A 4,329-nucleotide genomic window follows, 5' to 3' on the forward strand; every position below is an offset into this window, starting at 1 on the left:
ATGAACCACCCAAACAACAACAACAACAACAACAACAACAACAACAACAACAACAACAACACAATAAATAACGATAAAGCTGTTTATGAGCCAGGCTTGGTGGCATGGTCCTTTAATTCCAGCTACTTGGGAATCAGAATCAGGAGGATTACAAGTTCAAGGCCTTCTGGTTGCTACAGAGCAAGTACAAAGCCAGCCTAGGAAACTTGGTGAGACCCTAACTCAAAAAGTAAAAACATGGCTGGGGCTATAGCTCTAGTGTTTTACTGAGCACATGCAAGGTCCTGGCTGCTTATCAAAAGGAAAGTAGTTCTCCATAGCTGGTGGAAGTAATGTTCTGAAGTCCTTAGGTCCTTCACTGTCACTCACCTGCAGGGGTTTGACAAAGGCTCTGTGGTAATCACTGTTTGTCAGTATGGCCAACACTTTCAAAGGAGGACAGGTTTATTTTGGCTCAAAGTTGTAGAAGTCCATGGTACTTTTCAATCCCAAGCAAGGCATAGCTTCAGAGTAGAGGTACATGTGAGGAGCATAGCTGCATATCTCATGGTGGCAAGGAAGCAGGCAGAGACGGACAATATGCATTCCTCAAGGACATGTTTTCAGTAACCTACTTCCTCCAATTAGGCCTCTCTTCCTAAACCTTCTGTCATCTTCTAATAATGCCATCAAGTTATGACTCCATTAGTGGGTTATTCCACTGATTACATCAGAGCCACCTCTAGACCCTCAATGGCTGATGTCCATTCATCTCATAAGAGAAAATGGATTTAGACCATTTCCAAAATTGCCCAAAGTTTTGCAACTCACAACTCTGATCCTGTTCAGAAGTTCAAGTCCAAAGTTCTTCTGAGACTCATGTCAAACCCTTAGCTGTGAGCCCCTATACAATTGGAAAGAAAAATTTTGTATTTCCAATGGATTCAACTGCCTCTGACATGCTAGAGGCTGCTAGGCTCCTAGAGGTAAATCCGGAGGCAAGACATGCATCCTCATCATCAAGCTGTGCCACTTGGTCAAGAATGAAAGGATCAAGTTCCTGGAGGAGACCTACCTGTTCTCCCTGCTCATTAAGGAATCCGAGATTATTGACTTTTTCTTAGGAGTATCCCTCAAAGATATGATTCTAAAGATCATGTCAATGAAGTAGCAGACTTGACTCGCCAACAGGCCTGGGACTACAATGCTCATATTGGTCTTGGTGTTAGATAATCCAAGGTGGTAGGCACTGCTATCTGAGGGGCCATAATCTTGGTCAAGCTTTCCACCATCCCTGGGAGGATTAGGGTACTGGAGGAACAAGATTGTCAATCCCTAAACCGTTCCATGCAAGGTGATAGGCCGCTGGGACTCTGTACTAGTGTGCCTCATCCCTGTTACCAGAGGCACTGACATTGTCTCTGCTCCTGTGCCCAAAAAGCTGATGCTGATGGCTGGTATTGCTGACTGCCACACATCAGCCAGGGGCCACAATACTACCCTGGGCAACTTTGTCAAGGCCACCTTTGATGCCATCTCCAAGACCTACAGTTACTTGACTCCCAACTTCTGGAAAGAAAATTGGTTCATAAAGTTTCTGTATCAGGAATTCACCGTCTGTCTTGTGAAAACCCATATCAAAGAGTTCGTTCAGAGAACCCAGGCTCCAGCTGTAGCTACCACTTAAGGTTTTTTTGTTTTTCTTTTGTTGTTGTTGTTTTGTTTGTTTGTTTTTGAGACAGGTTCTCATTATATACCTCTAGCTGTCTTGGTGGAGCTCACTATGTAGATCAGGCTGGTCTCGAACTCAGAGACATCTGCCTACCTCTGCCCCCCCAAGTGCTGGGATTAAAGACATGCACCACTGTGGCCAGCTCATGTAAAGGTTTTTAATATAAGAAGAATAATGTGAATTAAGTATGCTTGAAAAAAGGAACAGAGGCATAGAAAGGACGGGAGCAAAACAAGCCCAGAGCCCAAAGCCCGGCAGAGCCCTAAGCTTTATGTCCTACATCTTGGAGCACATTGGCATGATGTGAGCTTCATAGAGCTTGACAGTCCCACCTCTATAGCAAACTGCAGCTTATATGGCCTTTCTCCTGGGTTGGCTGTGGTCGCTGGTTGTGGCTTCTCTGGGCAGACACTCCGAATTCCTGGCATCTTCAATGTCTTCGAGGCGCTACTTCATCTTCAGTTTCACCCATAGCTGCAAACACTGCTCTCTCAAAAATGGCCCTAGGGATTCTGATCTTGCTTTGCATCACTTGGTCTCTCAGGATTCTCTTTGAAGCTTGAGGTGGAAACCTCTGTGACCTTGCACTTGCCTTATCATTACGTATGACATAGATTTTCCAAGTGGAGCTTTTGAAAATGACCCTTGATAGGCGGTGGTGGCACATGCCTTTAATCACGGCACTCGGGAGGCAGAGTCAACGGCATCTTTATGAGTTTGACATGTACAGTGAGAGCTTGTCTCAAACCTCAAAAGGAAAATAATCAAGAGGCAATGGGGATTATGAAAAAAAAGCAGCTAATTTGTAATGTGTATTATAATGATGTTACTTGGGATACTGGAGGGATGATTCTGTGGTGAAGAGCACTCCCTGCTCTTACAGAGTTCAAAGCACCCACACGGTGCCTCACAACTCTCTGTAACTGTAGTTCCAGAGGGTGTGACACCTTCTTCTCGCCTCCACGAGCATCAGACACACATAGCACACATACATACATGCAGGCGAAACAGCCAAACACATAAAATAAAAAATGACTACATCTTTAAAAAAGTAGTGTTCCTCGAGCATTTCCCTCGAGTTCTAGAGAGACTGCATATCCTCTCAGCACAGTCCTAACAGGATCTGCCTGAGCTCGGCCAGGCCAGTCCTGAAGTACAAACAACTGCAGTGGGATTCAGCAATTCACTGGGGGCAGGGAGAGCTATCTCAGTTCAGCTGTAATGAGGATGAAGTAAGTGCTGTGTTGTCATAACAAAAGGAGAGGTTGCAAGGAATCTTGAAAAAGTAGGGTCCAAATCCAAGAATGTGTTAGTGTTATTTTCTTGTGCCATAGGAGAATAGTGTTGTGTGTGGCAGACCTGAGTCTTGGTTCCTAGGGACACATATTCTGGTACAAAGTGGGAACCTTGCCCAGGTTCCTTTATGTTTCCAGTAACCATTTGCAAAGGTTATCCAATCTCTGTAACTTAGAATCCAACTGCACTCAGCCTTCCCCGGTGTCCATAACAATAGCTAACAGTTTTTGTGTACTTACTATATGATAGGCCTGGTCGTGTTTTGGTTCAATTGAACACCCTAACTGGGCTGCTACCCCTTACTTGATTTTACCGCTTCTTCCTTTTTAGTCTCCTATTTGTTCTCCCTCTTATAGAACTGAAAGATAAGAGCATTCAATAAGGAAACAGGGCCTTTTGGGACTTGTCCTAAGATTCATGCCCACTGGTTCTGAAGAAAAATTGCTTGGCCATTGGGTGAATCCCTGTTAGAGCAACTGCACTTCACTTGACTCCTTAAACCGCCTCCTGTTTCCCATTGCCTTTCTTCTAAGAGGAGGGTCTTTGTAGTGTTGAGAGAGCCACCTACCATGTGTAGATTGAGACTCACTATGTATTCCAAGCTAGCCTGAAAGTCCTGATCATCTTGCCTTTAAAGATGGGTATGGGGTTGGGCTGGTGAGATGGCTCAGAGGTTAAGAGCACTGATTGCTCTTCCGGAGGTCCTGAGTTCAAGTTCCAGCAACCACATGGTGGCTCACAACCATCCGTAATGAGATCTAAAGACAGCTACAGTGTACTTACATATAATAAATAAATAAAACCTTAAAAAAAAAGATAGGTACAACTACTCATGTTGTGAACGTATCTTTCTTTCTTCTTCTTAAAGATTTATTTAATATATGTAAGTAAGTACACTGTAGCTGTCTTTAGACACTCCAGAAGAGGGAGTCAGATCCCATTACAGATGGTTGTGAGCCACCATGTGGTTGCTGGGAATTGAACTCATGACCTCTAGATGAGTAACCAGTGCTCTTAACTGCCTAGCTAACTCTCCAGTTCTCGCTCAGGCCTGCTTGCTCCGGCCCCACAAACGTAACTTTCAACTTCTCTTTCTATATCACACCCCCTTTCCAAATTGTGTTAGTCCCAGCACCCAAGAGGCAGAGGCAGTCAGATCTCGGTGAGTTCCAGGCTAGCCTGGTCAGGACATCCAGGGCTACAAAAAGAAATCCTGTTTTGGGCTGGAGGGAAGAGAATATCGTCTTTAGCAGCATTTTCCTTGGAGAGGTTCTGTGCTGGGGCTGAGTCTTAGGCAGTAGACAATAGTGAGGGCAGTGCTG

General features: G+C 44.7%; 1 pseudogene; it reads left to right on the forward strand.

Annotated features, from left to right (window-relative positions):
* Positions 1-415: 415 nt before the first annotated feature.
* On the forward strand, positions 416-1,666 carry Gm3943 (annotated as a pseudogene).
* The last annotated feature ends 2,663 nt before the right edge of the window (positions 1,667-4,329 follow it).

Source organism: Mus musculus, chromosome X (assembly GCF_000001635.26).
Source record: "Mus musculus strain C57BL/6J chromosome X, GRCm38.p6 C57BL/6J".
NCBI lineage: Eukaryota > Metazoa > Chordata > Mammalia > Rodentia > Muridae > Mus > Mus musculus.